This window comes from Triticum urartu, chromosome 7A (assembly GCF_056163025.1).
Source record: "Triticum urartu cultivar PI428250 chromosome 7A, HENAU_Tu73, whole genome shotgun sequence".
Taxonomy (NCBI): domain Eukaryota; kingdom Viridiplantae; phylum Streptophyta; class Magnoliopsida; order Poales; family Poaceae; genus Triticum; species Triticum urartu.
Window position 1 is genome coordinate 578,551,048 of NC_141879.1, and position 19,681 is coordinate 578,570,728.

The window sequence follows — 19,681 nt, forward strand, 5'->3', positions numbered from 1 at the left end:
GTCTATTGTTGTTGTATTTACCTTCCTCCTGCCGTGCGCCTGTCTTACCATTTCAAATAAGGCAAGAAATGCGCCATAACTCTGTGCGCCTCTCTTACCATTTCAAATAAGGCAAGAAATGCGCCATAACTCATAACCTCAGGTTGTGTTTTCAGAGCATTTGAATTGCAGTTCATAATGCTCGCGCATTTTACCTGTCATTATGCCTGAAGCATATTTCTTGTTTCTTGTGCACATGGGCCATATTTACCACGAGATATGGTAGTCTATTTGCTATCTTTATGTATTTTAGCTGCTACTGTAGATGAGATGTACTCTGGGGATAATTACTTTGCTGCTTGTAAGCAGAAGAGCCTTCATTGCAGCCTCTGAACTGACGGTGATCCTTCTGTCGGAGATTTTGGTCATCGTTTGTCATGATGTTGGCCCTTTTGATAATTCTGTAGACTTATAAGTAACTCATCTCATGCTGAATGGGTTTTCGCAAAACACCTCACCAGTCACCATAAGTTTGCCTCTTGGGTTTTTTTGCGCGCAAAAAGCGCTATAACCTGGATTCGGGGCATCACAGTCAAAGGGGACCAGTACTTCTCTCTTGTGTAGTTGTATCGTGTGATATATTGAATCCACTCTACTTATAACTTTGTATGCAATGAAATTGTCAAAAAAACATCACTTGTTGTCATCATAGAGGCCAATTCTTGCGGGCATTACAAAAAATACCTGCAAAATGAATGTACTCCCTCCGTCCCAAAATAAATGACTCAAGTTTGTACTAACTTTGTACTAACATTATTACAAAGTTGAGTCATTTATTTTGAGACGGAGGGAGTAATATTTATGGTAGGCACCAAGAGAAAACGCAACAAGTCGAAATAACATAGTATGTAACATAAAAAAATCTGCAAATGTAGGTGAACCCTTGTTTGATTTTATTTTTTTAATAAAAAAGACCCTAGTTTGATTGGACATGAGCAAAAAATTGCTTGCACACACTATTTATTTTATTTTATTCCTGGGTTTTTCTAATTTACAAATCAACCGTGCATGTAATTTTCTTAGTTCTTTTTTCCAAAATTCATTTTTATAAGAAAATATTTTTTAATTATAAAGAGGCAATAGACCCAGAGATGGCTAACATTGACTCGTAGCCGCGTGGCGGCCCGCCGTTCCCTTAGAGCAACTTCAATGGGGCGACCCATTTCGTCCGCCCGCGTCCGTTTGGGTTGACGCGGACAAAAATGACGGCCCAACGCGCTGACCTAAACGGACGCGCGTCCGTTTTTCGTCCGCGGGCGACCCATTCCAGGCCCAATTTTGAGCCGGATTTGCGTCGACGTGGACACGAGACGGACGCGCGCGCGCCTACTCCTTTTCCCGGGCCCGCCGGTCGGTGGCAACCACCACCATTTCCCCCCATTTTCCCTAAAAACGCTCTCGCCCGCCCCCCCAACCAGCCATGGAGAACGCCATCGACCTCGACCTCGACGCCACCGCCGGCCTCGCCTCCCTCGCCTCGTCCGGCGTCGTCGCCCCCTCCGGGAAAGGCAAGTCTCGTGCCCCGCGCAAGACAGCCGCCGCGACCAAGCCGAAGAAGGCGCTGACGCCCGAACAGCGGGCAAGGGAGTCGGCCAAGAGGAAGGGCCGGAGGCATGCCGCGGATGCGAGGGATGAGGCGGCCGCCGTCGCCGCCGCGCAGCAGGAGTTCACCAACGCCCGCGTCGCCGCGGCAACGAGGGAGGCGCTCTACATGCTAGGGGTAAACCCTAGCCAGCACAACGTCCTCCAAGCCACCGTCGCCGCGGTCAGCACCGGCTCGTTGGCGTTTCCTCGGATGGTGATGCCCGACTCACCCCGCGCGTCGGCTTGCAACCCGGTCCCCGGCTTTCACGTCTACCCGCAGGCCTCCCACCTCTCCGGGGAGTGCTCACCCGACGTGAGCGTGGTCGCGCCTTCCATGCCCGCGCCCTGCGCCCATCGACCTCAACGCCACCCCGGTGGTCGGTGGCTCGTCGTCCGGCGGCACGAGGAAACGCGCGTGACAGACGCCGGCGGGCGGGCTCCCGGACGCCCGTAACTTGTTCGAGGAAATGCCGTCGGCCGTCGACGAGGACTACATGCAAAATCTCATCTTCGAGGGTGGTGCACCGGGCGCTGGCTACGAGCCCGAGGAGACACAAAGCCAGGACGGCTGCGGGGCGTTCACGCCGGCCGGTGGCTATGATCCTGATCAGGCGGCCTTCATGCGTGATCAGGTCGGCATCGACCTGGATGGCTTCCCCCTCGACCACGAGTTCCCGGACGACTATGGGCTAGAGGAAGAGGACGAGTGCGACATCGAAGTGGAGCCTTTGTTCGAGGACTGTCTTGCCAACCAAGCCGCCGGTCCTAAGCCGAAGCGCAAGAGCAAGCGCACGAAGGCTTACACAGTTGCCGAGGACAAGCTTTTTGCGAGTGTTGGCGAGACATTGGACAAGACCTAAAGACGGGCGCCGAGCAAAAGCATTCGACCTTTTGGACTCGTGTGCACCGCGAGTTTCATGAGCGCAAAAAGTTTCCATCTTACCAATTTGTGAGTACGCGCGGGTGGGTCTCCATTTTCAAGCGGTGGAGGGTGATCCAACAAGAGTGCAACAAGTTTTGCGCCACCCTTGAGAGCGTCAAGGCCCGCCCCGTGAGCGGCATCGGCATGCAAGACATGGTATGATAGCAAGCAAGCCGCCCTCTTTTGTGCCATCAAGATCATCCTTTTACGTCTTCATTTGCTGTCACTTGCCATATGCTTGCATGGAAACATTTTGTAGGCATCTCAAGCTTTGGAGGCATTCAAGGTTCAACACAATGGCAAGTGCATCAACCTCTCTCATTGCTATCGGGTCATCAAGGACGAAGAGAAGTTTAAGGCGCAATATGCCGCCCTCAAGGAGGGAAGAAAGCCGTGGAGGATGTTGCGGAGGGCAAGCCGGCACGGCCGAGGGGGAAGACCAACTCCAAGAAGGAGGACAAGCGAGATGCGGCCACCAATGCCTTGATCGCAAGCGTGAACGACATGATTAACAAGAACGACTGAAGGGAGGAGGAGCGCCGGCGTTTCAAGGCGGAGCAAATGGATGCTTTCATGGAGATCCAAAGGAGGAGGCTTGATCTTGACGCCGAGACGCAAGCCAAGATGTTCGAGCTCGAGGCGGAGAAGCAAGCCAAGATGCTAGAGATCGAGGCCGCCAATGCCAAGACAAAGGCGAAAGAAGTGTCTCTTGCAAGCATGATGACTGGAGTGGAGATCATGAAGGTGGATCTCAACACCGTATCACCAAGGAAGAGGCCGTGGTTTGAGAAGATGCAGGCCGACATGCTCAAGTTCGACGACGAGTGATATATGGCGTCGAAGGCCATCTTTTTTGTATGCCGGCAGGTGTGCCGGCATGACCACGTGAGCCGCGATGGCGTGGTCGAACTCAAATCCCACCCTTTTTTGTGTGCTAGCATGTGTGCCGGCCGGCTGGCGAGTGCGTCAGCATGAACTGTGGTATTTTTTGAAGCCGGCATTGTATACCGACACTGACATGATGCCGGCATGAGACATGACCGTTGGCATGATCGGCCGCGGGCCTTTTTTATTTAAAAGTTAAATGCAGACATAAAATAGGTCGGCGCGTTGGATCCACCGTCAACCCAAATACAAAAACTAAACGAACGTCGAGCGGACAGCCAACCCAAACGAACAAAAAACAGACAAATGCGCCGTCGGTTTGGGTCGCCCCATTGGAATTGCTCTTACCTCGGGAACTCCAACCGGCAACCGTCGCACCCAACTCCGCCCGTCTCCTCTTCCAACCACCACGTGACTGTCTGCACAAGCACTGAACTGAACCGCAGCGACCAGCCAAAGCAGCGCATTCATTGCGATAGCACCGTCACCACGTCACCGGCAGAGCATGGCGCTCTCCGTCCGCCGCCAACCACGGTACAAGTTCGCCGCGCCGGTGCTGTCGCCAAGCTGCCTCCAGAAGCTGGTCAGTGACTGACGCCAAACCCCGCCGCACCGCCATTGATTGCCCCGCCTCCGCTCTGTCACATCAATCAATTCCTGACCGGCCCCCCTCTGCCGCTTTCGTGTGTTTTTTCCTGTGATTGCAGTGCGTCCCCTGGGAGTTCGGGGCGCGGCTCGCGGCCGGCGCCGGGGACGTGCAGGAGGTGCACGTGGTGGACCTGCTCGGCAAGCCCCGGCGCGTGGAGCTGTGCATGCGGCCGCGACCGGACGGCGGGGTGGCGTGCTGGCTGGGCGCCGGCTGGCCGGAGATCGTCAGGAAGAACGGCATCGGCGAAGGGTGGTCCGTGGTGCTGCGGCGCGAGCGGCGCGGGATGGCCACCCTGACCGCCTACGACCCGGCCTGCTGCCTCGCGGGCCTCTGCGCTCCTCCCGCAGGCAGGTTCATTCGTCGCATAATGCGTTACAAACGCTGCAATTTCATTTGTACTCATTTTCAAGTGCAAAACCCACAAAAGCACTCCTGGCTCTACTAAAGAAAATCATAATTCTTGGACTCCACTACAAATCTGACATCAGATTTTTTACCATGGCAAATCGAACTTTTTCATGGTAAATTATGTTCTCCGCAAGTTTAGGCGAGCACGGCAAATCCGCCTCAGTTTATTTTTTGTCAGTAAATTGCCTTGCTTGCAAAATAAATTTGCCATCATCGTGCCAACATAAATTGCCATGAAAAACATCAGATTTGCCATGTCCGAAAATTTGACGTCAGATTTTTAGTGTTTCCTAATTCTTTTTACTTTCATTATCTCCTGCCAAAATGAGATTGCCCATGATTCTTCTTGCAACATTGAGATAAAATACCCCTTTAATATATTTGTTCATAATCATTTCTTGCAAAATGCCTTGTTCATTCTCAAGCTTCCATAACCATTTTGTACTTAGCAAGCAAACATTTGCCACATGCTTGGCTGGCAAACCTTTTCCAACCTAACAAGATGATATTTCTTAGATCCCTCATCCAGTCCTCCTGCCATTGCAATGTTTTTTGAAAAAAAACTTGTATCTCCTTGTAACAATCTGTGATCGGTACGTAGGTGTGACGTCCAAGACCAGGCCTCGGTTCATCAAGTTGCTTCGACCGGATGACCGGGAGAAGATGGTGAGCAAGATAACTAGCTGGCTAGTTTTATCTCTTTTTTTGTTTAGGGAATATATTAATACCAAGAAGATAGCTAGCTAGTTTAATCTGCTTCTCTCTTCAGAAATCGGATAGTACTTATGTAGTATCAACTTGACAAGCTCTGAACTTAAAACTGTTGTGCTTAGTTTTTGCTCCCAATGTTCTTCCAGACAATCCCTGATGAGTTTGTGCAGCAGCACTTGATTGGGCTGAGAGTTGCCCAGCCAAAAAGCCTTGATCATTGGCCCTACCGGCAAGTTATGGCCAGTCGAGCTAGATCAGCGTCAATCGGACGTGCTGTATGGAGAAGTTTGGGCGGAGTTTCTGACGGCACATGATCTCTCCGAAGGGAACATCCTGCTGTTCCGGTATGAAGTTAACATGTCGTTTTCGGTTCAGGTGTTCCTGCCGAATGGGTGTATGAAGGAGTATCCTTACCTAGCTGATGAGGCAGATGGGGCAAACACTGCGATCCCACAAAGTAAGGCGAAATACATACATTCTTGCCTGAATTGAACTGTTTTTTTACAGCAGGGGTTCCTGCAATTTCCATAAGAATAGAGATGATCCATTTTATAAGGAAAACTGGACCCCAAAACATAACAATGCCCGGTTAATTGGGGAAAACCAAGTAAAAAACCAAAGAACAAACCCCAAACAACAGAAAAATAGACTAGTGCTTAGGGAGACATTAAACAGTTTTTTCACATAGAAAAAGAATTGAAATGTTTTTAATGTGAAACTCCTGCAAACTTTATCTTGTAGGTTCAGAGGCTGGGTGTAATTGGTACCTTCGTGATATTAATATATTCCCCTTTAAAAAAATTCCTTTTGTTTCAAATGCGCAACTTTGAATGACTTGAATATTTGTGGCCTTCATCTTGTCTCATGTGAGATGCAATTGTGCAGGTGCCAAGCAGCTTGTAGCTGCAACTGTCAGCAAGAAAAGGAACTACAACAGGCAAGTGGTTTCCGCAATTCTTGCACCGGTTCCTGCAATTAAAGCTAAGACGGTCGAGTCGCAGAGCAAACCCACAGGCATTCTGCGAAGGCACTCATTTACGAAGCAGATTACCAGCTCTTCACTTAAACGATTCTTTGTGAGCACTACATTTATTATCTTTATATTTCCGTTTGTTGGGTATGAACATAAATAACAAAAAATTAGAAATTAATCTCAATGCCCTTTGGTGTTCCATATTTTGTGAAGCTATTCATACCGATGTTTGTACCACATACTCCCTCCGTCCCAAAATAAGTGACTCAAGTTTGTACTAGCTTTGGAGGGAGTATTTGGTAACATTGAACTGTTAATACTGCAATTGTGATCTTTTTCATTACAAAGTGTGATATCAGCTTCAATAAATCTGCACTTTATGAAAATCCTGTATACAGTCTTCCACCAAATGGTGACGAAGTCTTAATTAATGACAGTCTAAATTATCAAATGGTGCCAGGTCTTTCTCTGCTCTGAAAATCAAAATTATTTGTGTTTTCTACAGAGTTACTATTTTTTTGGAGGAATTACGAATTACTGTTGTTTTCCATTTGTTTCATTTTATAACTGAGTCCCTTTACAAAATACTTCTTCCCAATCCAAAACATAAGTCTTTTGGGATATGACAGTCTTCAAGATGGTGCATTGATCCTCAATTGTGCAAACATGTTGCCTCACATAAAAATAATTATATCTGTTAGTATAAAGGTATAATTCATGATAAATTTATTAGTTTTAATTTGATAATTTAGATGCTAGTAGTTATTTCTTTATAGCTGGTCAAATTTAGAAAACTTGACTGACATAATGCTAAAATGACTTGGTTTTTTGTCGGAGGTAGCGTGTGTGACAGCGCGAAGGCAAATATCTACTGACACTTTGCACTTAATTATACTTAGACAAAATTTTAAGCTTTCTTTACAGTGCACAACAGAGACTTCACAGAAATGATGTTTCCTATATAGAACCTTCATTTATTACATACTAGTTGGCTAGTTGTGAACTTTCAGTTTAATTTTTTTTTTATAAATATACCATCTTACAAGAGCTTCAATTTCTGGCATCAATGCAGGCTGTGAAAGGGACCTTTTGCTCATCAATTGGTCTTCTAGAAGCATGTACAATCCAACTTAAAACATCCATGGAGGGGAGCGCAAGATCTTGGCCAGTAGCCTTCAACATCGCCAACACCTACGGCTACATAACAGGGAAAGGCTGGAAAAGGTTTTGCCGAGACAACGACGTAGAAGAAGGCGATCGCTGCACCTTCAAGGTCGTCGAGAAAATGGTCTGGCATGTTGTTATCAACTGATCGTCTGATCATGCCCAACTGGTGCGAGCAAAACATCGTGCCAGTATTTTTCCTACCAATGCCAATGTCACTTGCCAATGACAGTTCTTGGTTAGTGATTTACCATATGTGAAAGCTTGGTATTTGGGTAGTAGTTCAGTAGACAAGTTAATCTATGTTTAGGTCGCTGTGACATCTGTGTTTGTTGAACGCTAGTAGATTAGTGTATGTATTTAGCTTATTACTTGCTCCAGTGGATAAGTTAGCCTATGTTTTGGTCACTGCAACATCACTGTTTGTTGGAATGCTGGTAGATTATGGACCGCATCGTCAGTACATGTATATGCAACATCACTATTTCCTGTGCAGCACTAACCGTCTGTTTCTGCAAATATTAGACTGCGAAATGTATCAGCGTGTGTGGATGATAAAAAAAAGGTTCATAAGTTCTAAAATAAACACCAATGGATAATGAGAACCGTAGGTTTAAGGCTCCAGAAGAGATAAGAGAGCTAAGCACATGCTACACGAGCTTGTTGGGTAGGCACAGAACCGATTCTCAGGGCAGCTTTTTCAGCTGGTTAAAAGCAAAAGCTCAGGTGTGACTTCCGAGTGGCACCCTGCCCTCTAAATTTGCCATTAGGGAGTGGAATCATAGGCTTTTTCTGGTTAGCATGATCACATACAACTCTGAGTCTCTGACACACTTACCAATCTTACTTACCTTCTTTAGTTCCGCGGGTTACAGCCTGGGCAAAGAGATCAATGCAAATCTTGCCTGTAGACAAGCACCTGTCAATTTGCTGATAGGACTATTTATGCGACTGTTTCAGTAAAGATTGTGCCAGTTAGGAGCTATCCAAGTTAGACGAGAATTAGGTTCTCATGTCTGGTTCAGTGAACTCTCCATAATGCCTACGCTGACAAAAATCAAGAAACATAATTTATTAGCTTCAAGGTGGTGCCTATTGTGACAGAAATCAACAAACATAATTTATTAGCTTCATGGTGCCAGCAGAATCATTCCATAACAGAAAAATGGAAAACCTTTATTAGGTGAAAAGTCCATTCCATCGTACCTGTACTATCAGAAGAACAACCAGGTAACTAACTAATAAAAAACCGGCTTTCTTTTAGTCCTAATGACAAGGATAACATTTACAATGGTTAAATTGTCCAGGAACCTGGTGTGCTTTCCCTGGAGGAAGGAGTTGGTACTTGCAAGGTACAGAATGGCCTTCCCAGATGGCTCCTGCACGCACCACACAGCTGTGCAGCACAGTGCAGAGATGGCTCTCCTCCGTCCAATGCTTGCCCAAAGTCATGACAATAATTCTCCACTCTTTTTGTTCCTCCAACAAAAGAAAGCAGAAAGAACGTCGCAGAGGCTATTTGAAGGAAGCCGGACAATGGAAAAAAAGAAGTGTCCCTTGCCACCTTCTTGTGATCATCTATCCTTTCAGAATTCTATAAGCAGGGTGTCACCAAATGATGATTTTTTTTGGCACAAAGTTTTGTCTGAATGATCTGATCATGACCACCAAATCATGCCAATAGTTGCAGGCACATACACAGGTTATTATTTTGCAGACAAACAGCATACGTGCACAGGAAAATCTTGCAGATGTCTCATACTATGGCAGAGTTGAAGAAACTTCTAGTTTCTAGGTATATGCCCATGGAATTTCTCGCTTTTTCGGAGCGATCTCTCGACCATTTCTTGAGAATATTCAGATTCACCGGTCACGTAGAATTGTAGATTGACAGTCAAAGTCACAGGTTAACTGTTAATTGCATCTCACTGGGGAATGTAAGCGGTACGAAGGGATCCGGCCCGGGGCCGGCGATTTGGCACCACTGGTGTAAAGCAACAATCTTTTTCTGATTGTTTTGTAGCACAGGGTCCAATGAATTGTCACAAATCATTGGCTCGTTCTTATCTAGGGAAAGGTACATCTGCCATGGGAGGATTTGATACCCCTCAAGTTGATGACGGCTAGAGGGGGAATTTTGGGCGTTTAATGGAAAGAAAGGATGAGAGCTCAGAGACAATTTCTTGTGATCCCTCTAAGTAGGATCCATCATTTTGCTGTGAAAGATTGCATCGCTGGTTCTTGGGAGCCTAAATTGCAGATGATCATTGCCTAATATGTCTCTTACCGCAAAGAAGAACGGGCGCGAAAAATGGCGGGGCAATTCTTGTTGATTTCTTTGGAATTTCAGTTGAAAGAAGAAGTCAAACAAATGAAGAAGTGAAGAAATTGATGGGCAAACATCGTACAATGGGCGGTCACAATTTGGAATCAGGTTTGCCAATTTGCGCCGGCATGTAGGAGATATCATGAGCGAAAACATTGAAGTGACTATTGGCAACTTGGTTAATGATGTAATGTGGCACATTGCTAGGCGGAACATGATTACACGAATAGGGTGGAACATGGTTCTGCCCTATGAGATAGTGAGATACCACTATACATGAAATGGGGACAAGCTAACACGATAGATGTGTTTATGATGGAGCTTTTGTCGGAGAAGATCGTCGTACCTCTCATATTTGTTTTTTTTAATGTTTCATTTTGTGGTTTGGACCTAAAATGATGAGTGGTATATAGCTGTAGAATATGTTCATTGCACTGAAAATACCATATACACGACGAAACAAATGACACTCCATTGTGAAGGGCCAATTTCCTTGTATTAATAAAAATAGAACCAAGGGTGATGCATCGAATATATGTTTGTTCACATATGAATCGAGTGGATTAGCCAGCCACCTGGTGGCTAAGTGGACACCGCCCACAAGCCACTCCACCAGTGGTTGGTTCTCAAAATTTATCTTAGTTTTCCCAAGCAATGTTCTGAACTTTTGATCTGTTATTTCTCTTGGTCTAAATTTTTATTTCTAATTCATCATGTTACACATGATCAAGTATAAAGTTATTAAAAAGATGTGTCCAACTTTAGATAGAGAAGTATATAACTCGGCTGCTACACATCCAAAACCTACCTAGCTAGTTCCACATTTCTAAACCAACATTGACACACAATTTATATAGTTTCTAGAGCTTTGCCACTATATGGCAGACAAGGTTTACATTTTGGTTTTATGTCATTTCTACCTTTTTTTTTGCCAAAAGTTTGATCAAGAATCTACATGTAGTGTTAAAAAAATCTTGGACAATATAGTAATAGAGGGTTCGTTTAAATTTTAGATGCATTATTTAAAATTTGAATAAACTGCAGTACGATAACAACACAAACAAATAAAGTTGAAATTAGGAAGTCACTACTCTCAGTTTCGGGGCTTATTCACATGATTTTTATCCAAATATCTGAGCGCGGTTTGTAAATTTTTTACTAGACTTGTAGCTTGCTCCTGCTCAAGTACCTTCACGACTTTGCCACTAACCCTATTGGCTCTATCGTTCCATCACTGAAACTGTTTACATTTAGAGTTACTCCCTCAGTCCCATAATATAAGAGCATCTTTGACACCTCTTAGTGTAAAATAACGCTCTTATATTATGGGATGGAGAGAGTACATAGCAACATGCGAGTGTCAGTCTTTACTTGAATGAGAAATAGTTATTTTGTCAATGATCCTGAAAGTTTGTTTTTATTCATCTAACGGTCAATTAAGTGGTTGAACATCTTATGTTATACTCCCTCCGTCCGGAAATATTTGTCATCAAAATGAATAAAAGGGGATGTATCTAGATGTATTTTCGTTCTAGATACGTTCTTTTCTATCTATTTTAATGACAAGTATTTCCGGATGGAGGGAGTATGAGCTTAGAGACGCACAACTGGAGTTGTTCATCAAACTCATATGTGCAACTGTAGGCATATGCTTTGATCGACTCTGAAGTAACTATTTTCTAGATGACTTGAAATATAGCAAATCAGAAAATTAAGTATATGCACCTGAAAGACCAATTTCTTTTTTCGAACAACAAAGGCCAATATCTCTCCATATATTCACATACAGAAGCTCATGCCTCCAGCATTTCCCTTATTTATGGAAAACATACATATTTAAATTACACACCCTTAATCACAAAGATTAATGTAGATAACCAAGACTAATAGAACTAGAAAAAGAGAGCAGCGGGATAACAAATCAATGGCCGATTAACCAAGCGGACTGGCCAGCCACCTCGGGGCGCCTGAGGTACGTAGCCGGACCCGGAGATCACCGGCGGAAGCAGCAGAAGATGAACCGAGCCTAGGTAGCCTCGACGTAGCTGGCGGCGGCGTGGAACCTGGCGATGAACTCCGTGGCCTTCCTGTCGACGTCCCGCTCCCCGACGTACCACAGCCCATCCTCGTCGCTCGGCCGCACCTTCCTCGACGACCGCCGCGGCTGCTCGTACGCCTCGTCGTAGTCCCGGCCGCTGCCGCCGAAGCACGACATGGTCCCTCCCATTCTTGCAGCCGGTCACCTGCTGCTGTGCTGGCTTCCTCCTAAACTAAGCTACCTAGGCTGCTTCTTGGAAGTTGGAACACACCGGCAAGCTCGTGGACCGACCTGCTGCTGCTGGTGTCTTGCTTAAGTTGAGAGGGCTGCCAGCCCAGCCCTTCCCGATTTATAGGGGAGGGAGAGCCCCGCTGGACGGACAGGATTCCTCCGAACCGCACCGTGCCGCGATCCGACGGACGGCGGAGAGCGACGCGCGCGCAACGTTGCCTGCTGCTACCTGAAGGATTCTTGAGACTGACGGTGCAGGGTGAAACTACACACCGAGAAGGATCGATTCTCTCGTCAGGCGCGGCTCGTCTAGATTGCTATCCAGCCAGCTTTGTTGTTTTCCGAAACCTGAAGGCCTGACGTCTGAACAGAGCAGGTGATGGAGCAACGAACAATCGGCAAATGCATGGATCGGGTCGCTGGATTTGAAGTGTCGTGAATATATTACGGCGATAATTGTGGCGAAATGCTATTTTGGGTTCCTAGCCCATCGTTTTAAGGTAGAAAAATAGCTTTAAAAATATTTAAATATAATTTTTCTGGGATGATGATGTAATTCAGATAAGGAAGGGCACTGTTCGGATAAGGGAAACCTTTAAAGTTTATGGCGATAAGCCGGCATCTTAGGGTCACTAATACGTTTGGTCATTTCAGGGCCAGTTTTATATTGTTGTTAATTAGCGTTCTTCAGGATTTGGCCTAGCTCCATATATGCGGTGCTTGATCGATCACTACACTGCGTCGATGTAACCAATCGCGCGCGCGCGCGCGCACGCACAACTTGCGGGACAGCTAGCCGCTGCTTGGTTTCCAAGCAGTGCCGCATGCGCTCGCGGCCGGTCACTTGCCGCCCAAAGTAGAATAGTAATTATGCCAGTAATAAGATGCATTGGAGCTCCGTGACCTTTCTTTGCGGGTCTTGTGCGGTTCTACCACTTGGTTGTTGCACTGTTTATTTGTCTTATTCTGTTGACTTCAGTGACTTGGTTGCTTTTTACTCTATGAGTCATTGACATGTCTATGCATTCTGCCATGTAAATTAGGAGCCGTTAAATTATGTTCCGAGTCATGGAATCAAGTGAAACAGCAGTGTACAAGTTCAGGAAGCTCCAATCACACTGTTTACTATAACTCCAAAGTATTAAGCAAATTCTAGGGTTGCTAAAAGAGGAGAAGTTATCCGGTACATACGACCCCGGCTCACATATTTAGAAACTTTGGACACTTCTACAAAAAATAGAGTGCATAGACACAATGAGTATGCAATGCAACTATTTTTTACAAAATCAGATTTAAAACACAACTTGACCCCCCCCCCCCCCCCCCTACACGCAAGCGCGCGCCAGAAGTGCAATATGAGCCGAGTTCATATCCCATTTAGGCTTAGCTATTATTAACCGAGAAAATTGTCCTTTTTGTTTCTCGAGTTGTATTCACAGACCATGTTAGTCATATAGTATATTGTGTTTACATGCCGATTTCCCATCCCAATTTCAACAACTTCTAGGAAAGGATAACGAGGTTGGGTGCACCAGATGCACCACAAGCTCTAGTGCACTGGATATGTTCTTGCAAAAGAGACTCCCATTGTTATTGAGTTTTCCATCATGTCAAGTGTACATATCATAGAACCAGCTAGTTGTGTCCAGAAGTAAAGTGATGAGCACATAACAGTCTTTCCGTAGCAACTTAATTAAATTAAACCAGATGAACAAACTGTTCAAAGAGGAAAACATAAACTATCCTCATTCCCATATTCATCGGTGCCTAACAAGTACTATCCCACTTTTTACTTGCATACTCGCACATGTATCCACAGGGAGCTAGTATCTAAGTCAATGAGAGTCAAAATAAAAAAAATTAGAAGATTACTAACTAGCAATGGAGGACCGGTCAAAAAGGAGGGTTAAATTTTGCACTTTAGGACCCCCAAAAGCACCCACTAATGCAATGGCAAAGTGCAAGTAGCATGCATGCATGCCTACAACTTTCACTGCCTTTCCAGAAAGAATTGCACCGTTTGGCCCGTTCTAGAGGTGCAAAAACGGACGAAGCATGCAATGCCCTCTCTTTCTCTCTACTAGTTTAGTGGCATCACATCCGTGCATGTAATGTGCTTGCAGGCTGTAACCACAAAGCTTATAATAAGAAGCTTTGAAGCTTTTAGGAAGAATCCTATGATTGACGATCACTTGATCAGAGGTCTATGCTTGTTCGGCGAGCGCTACGCCGGATATAGTTGATATATATTTATGTCTAGCTCGATTGCTTTTAGATATCTTTGAGCTAGTAGTAAAGTTGAACCAATTGTGTCTTTGTGTTGATCTCTCCAGCTGCCGCTAGGAAAAGAGATCTCGCAGAGAAGAACATCTCACGCATGCTGCATGCATATATGGCCTTTCCAAGTAATGAGATACATAAAGGAGATGAGATATTTCCCCTCTGAATAAGGGTTTTTGCGTGTGGGCATGCAAGTCTTCATCTCTTTGTTGGATGTTTTCAGATATTGCCTCCTACTCGCTTTGACCAACTTTACGTATATGTATTGGTGTGACCAATTATGGAGCAAACGTGAGGAGATTAACATGTACCTAAAGCTAACTAGTTAGCTTCTCATGTAAGCTGGTTAGGACATGGGAGGGCAAGGTGCCTAAAAGAAGACAGGAGAGCAAGTTCAAACTTTCACGAACAAAGATTTTAGGCCAGCTCCACTATACGTGTACTTTGTTTGGGAGGATATGAAACTATAACATTTTACTTTGGCAGGGTATGGCCAGGATCTTGGTCCAAAATTCTAATCAAATCCTCATGGTACAGGCAAGCAACGACGCGGTTTTCATGTTGATGTTGGGCGACCAGCATCATGTATTTATCAGGTAAGTCAAGCCTGATGATTCTGTGGGAAGGGGGGGATTTCAAATTCCTATTTCCTTCATTTTTACGCACAATTGGTAATTGAATAGAAATGGGATTGTAAGAAAATTGGGTCACACAGATATCAGAAGGTGCATGGCAAAGAAAAGTTATACTCCCTCCGTTCCTAAATATGTCTTTCTAGACATTTCAAACAGACTACCACATACGATGTATGTAGACATATTTTAGAGTATAGATTCATTCATTTTGCTTTATATGTAGTCAATTGTTGAAATATCTAGAAAGACAAATATTTAGGAACGGAGGGAGTAGAATACATTGTGTTTTATAACATTATATAGCATCCTGCAAAATATATACACGCGCCTACTATATTCATTTTTGAAAAATTCGCATGTCTGTTGTGACTGCTAATATTGTGTGTTGTAGGAAAAAGTAAATTGTGTAGCTTTTATGCAGAATTTTTTCCACAGGCGTTTATGCATAATTTCAGAGACCCCACCTGGCATCTCCCGCTCTCTTTTTTCCTGTACAACAACAAATGTTTTTTTAGTACTATGTACTTAATCATGTTATGTGTACGGACACTTTATGTCAGGAAAATTTAAGCAATGAACATGATTAGCCAAACAACGCTCGTGTTGCTTGATTTGTACCTAATCGTTTCCTTTTGATAAAAGGGTTCCTTTGAATTTCTATCAACATTCAATAGTAACCAGGAAAGCAAGTGAATTTTGTGACAGTGAACACTTTAGGACACTGATTTATTAATTCTTCCTTATCAAATCAGGAAAAAAATGGAGAGAGTATGAACATTGCAAAATCAGTTTTATATTACAAATAAAACAACACCTACATTTTGCAGTTTCTTAGAATATAATAAATACATACCTGGGACGAAAAGGGTTTAGGTTGTGAGAATTTTGCAGGCTCCATTGAGCTACCCTCTACTTGCATGGCACAAAAGATGCTCTGATTTTTTTTAGAAAATGGGGACATCCCCGGCCTCTGCATCAGAATGATGCATACGGCCACCTTTATTAGCAAGCAAATAGGTTTAACAAAAGTCTTAAAGTCTCAAACAAAAGCTGCTCACAAAGAGCTAAGGAACAAAATAAAAAGCCACAGCCAGCTGGCAAAAGAGAGATAGCAAAACTAATTACCTATCCTATTACATGACCGCCATCCAAACCGGCTGAAAATATCCCGTGCTACCATCTCCCAGCGGATAGATCCAGTAACCAAACGCTCCCTGGCCTCCGTCGGAGTGAGTAACGACCACATACGGATCAACGCAGTGGCTTGGAAGATAACCTGCAAAAAGTGAGTATTTGTTGTTCTGTTAAAGACCAAATCATTTCTGCAATTCTAGATAGCCCATAATAAAGCACATACTCCTACACGAATGTGTCTTGCTGTTTGGGACTCAATCCCATCCAACCACGTCCCAAATAACGTGTTAATATTATCCGGAGGAGTAATATTGAAGGCTATGTTAACTGATTGCCACATAATCTTTGCCAAATGACAATAAAGAAAGAGGTGTTTGATTGTTTCATCCGTGTCACAGAAGCTACATCGAGAGGATCCAATCCAGTTGCGTTTAATCAAGTTATCCTCAGTTAAAATGACTTATTTGTGTACAAACCACATAAACACTTTAACTCTCAAGGAAACTTTGACATGCCAAACATGTTTCGAAATAGGAATAGAACTAGAATTAATAACATCCAAATACATGGATTTGACCGTAAATTCTCCATTCCTAGTAAGCTTCCAACACAACTGATCCGGACGTTGAGAAAGTTGAACATCCATCAATCTTCTCACAAGATGGAGCCAAGCTTCCCAACGGTTACCGGCTAACGCTCTCCTAAAGCTGATATTTAGAGGCGTGGATTGACATACTGACTCAACGGTTGCATCTCTCCGTTGAACAATACTATAAAGAGAAGGATACTGAAGTGCAAGAGGCGTGTCCCCTAGCCAAGTATCCTCCCAGAATCTCGTAGAAGTACCGTTACCGACGACAAACTTGGTCCGATTAAGAAAGACCGATTTAACTCTCATCAGTCCTTTCCAGAAAGGCGAATCCATCGGCCTCACTGTCACCTGGGATAAAGTTTTGGATTGAAGGTACTTATTACGCAGAATATGTGCCCATGTGGCCTCGGTCTCTCGAGAAAGCTTATACAACCATTTGCTGAGAAGACATTTGTTTTTCACCTCAATATTTTCGATACCTAGACCCCATTGGTCCTTCGGTCGACAAATAATGTCCCATTTAGCTAGTCTATACTTCCTCTTTAGCTCATCACTTTGCCAGAAAAAACAGGATCGATAGAAATCAAGTCTTTTCCGAACTCCCACTGGTACCTCGAAAAAACACAAAAGAAACATGGGCATACTTGTGAGAACCGAATTAATGGAATTAAACGGCCTCCATACGACATCAATTTGCCCTTCCAGCAGCCCAATTTCCTCTCAAATCGATCCTCAATGCACTTCCATTCTCTATTTGTTAGCTTACAATGATGAATGGGTATACCTAAATACGTGAAAGGTAAAGCCCCCAGTTCACAACCGAACAATTGCTTATACGCCTTTTGTTCCTCATTGGCTCTTCCAAAACAGAACAATTCGCTCTTGTGGAAATTGATTTTTAGTCCGGTCAATTGTTTAAATAAGCATAACACCAGCTTCATGTTTCTCGCTTTTACCAAGTCATGCTCCATAAAGATGATTGTATCATCTGCATACTGTAGGACAAATACACCTCCATCAACTAGATGAGGTACCAAACTACCTACTTGGCCAGCATCCTTAGTCCTCCCTATTAGAATTGTCAACATGTCTACTACAATGTTGAATAGAATAGGTGACATTGGATCTCCTTGTCTCAAGCCCTTATGTGTTTGGAAATAGCAACCTATATCATCATTCACTCTAATTCCAACACTTCTTTTTGCGTGAAAGATTCGACATGTTTTATCCAGGCTTGATCAAAACCTTTCATCCTCAATGCTTGTTGGAGGAATGGCCATTTGACTTTGTCGTACGCTTTTTCGAAATCCACTTTGAAAACAACCCCATCTAGTTTTTTCGTATGGATTTCATGGAGCGTTTCATGCAGGACCACCACCCCTTCAAGGATGTTTCGGTCTGGCATGAAAGCAGTTTGGGACGGCTGCACCATAGAATGCGCAATCTGCGTGAGTCTATTTGTCCCAACCTTGGTGAAAATTTCGAAACTTACATTCAGAAGACAGATAGGCCTGAACTGCTCAATTCGCACCGCCTCTGTTTTCTTAGGAAGCAAAGTAATGGTTCCAAAATTCCGATGAAACAAGTGAAGCTGTCCAGCGAATAAATCCTGGAACATCGGAAGCAAATCCCCTTTAATAATATGCCAGCACCTCTTATAAAACTCCGCTGGAAATCCATCCGACCCCAGAGCTTTATTATTCTTCATCTGATAAATAGCTTCAAACACCTCTTTCTCCGAGAACGGGGCAGTTAAAATATCGTTCTCATCTGAAGCAAGCCGAGGGACATCTTTAATCCACGACTCATCCAAAGATACAAAATTATCCTCCGGAGGCCCAAAAAGCTGCTTGTAATAATTAGTGATGTATAATTTTAGATTCTCATGTCCTACAATCGTCCCTTCGTCTTGCTCAAGCTGAAAGGTCCTTTTCTTTCTATGCTTGCCGTTGGCAATCATATGAAAGAATTGAGTGTTGGCGTCCCCCTGGACCACTGTGCGAACCTTCGCCTGCAATGCCCACTTCAATTCCTCTTCTCGCAGGAGCTCTTTCAATCTCATTTCCGCATCTAATTTAACATGAAGTTCCGTTGAATCTAGGACCATGGACTCGGCTTTGACATCTAAGGCCTGAATAAGGGTAAGGAGCCTTTCCTTTTCAACCTTATAAATCCCACTGAGATGCTTAGCCCATCCACGCAAGAAACTTCGCAAGTGTCGTATCTTATTCTGCCATCTCTCAATTGGAGTCCTTCCTCCTGAGTCTTTAGCCCATTCCCTGGCTATAAGATCAAAAAACCCTTCTCTCTCAAACCACGCTAATTCGAAAGATAAGGTATTCTTATTCCCCACGTGCGTTGCCTCACCAGAGCCAACCATTAAGGGGGTGTGGTCGGAGATTCCGCGCGATAATGCATGGACGGTGACCAGAGGAAACTTCTGTTCCCAGTCAACGCTCGCGAGGACACGGTCTAGCTTCTCAAACGTAGGGGTTGGCAAAGTATTAGCCCATGTACATTTTCTTCCCGAAAGCTCTATCTCTCTCAGATCCAAGCTTTCAATAATGGTGTTAAACATGAATGACCATCTGCCATCAAAATTATCATTGTTCTTTTCGTCTCTCCTTCTAATGATATTGAAGTCACCCCCACTAAGATCGGAATCTTCTCAAACCCGCAAATACGGACTAGATCCGCCAAAAAGTCTGGTTTGAGCTCTGGCTGTGCGGCCCCATACACCGCCACCAGGGCCCAATTAAACCCGTCGACCTTCGACCTAACCCGGAACTTGATGGCAAAATCTCCCATGACCACACTTCGGACTTCCAACGTCTCGCATTTAACCCCAAGTAAGATCCCACCTGATCTTCCTCTCGGGGAAGACAGTGCCAGTCATAATCGACGCCTCCCGACAACGTATTGAGGAATTGAGGGGAAAAGTTGCCTCTTCTTGTTTCAGAAAGGGCAATAAAATCCAACCTATGTTCGATAGAAGCCTCTGCTAGAAATCTTCTTTTAGCCAAGTCCCTCAGACCTCTGCTATTCCAAAAAATTCCTCTCATAACTCATCATGAAATTTTTTGGTCATCCGGTTCCTAGCACTTCTACGC

General features: G+C 44.4%; 1 pseudogene across 1 annotated transcript; it reads left to right on the forward strand.

Moving 5' to 3' along the window:
• The first annotated feature begins 3,824 nt into the window (after window positions 1-3,824).
• Window positions 3,825-7,816, forward strand: LOC125521862 (putative B3 domain-containing protein Os06g0632500; annotated as a pseudogene). The gene is made up of 6 exons (XR_015611560.1): window positions 3,825-4,013; window positions 4,138-4,426; window positions 5,089-5,153; window positions 5,345-5,655; window positions 6,084-6,274; window positions 7,244-7,816. The product of XR_015611560.1 is annotated as a putative B3 domain-containing protein Os06g0632500 (transcript).
• Window positions 7,817-19,681: the final 11,865 nt, after the last annotated feature.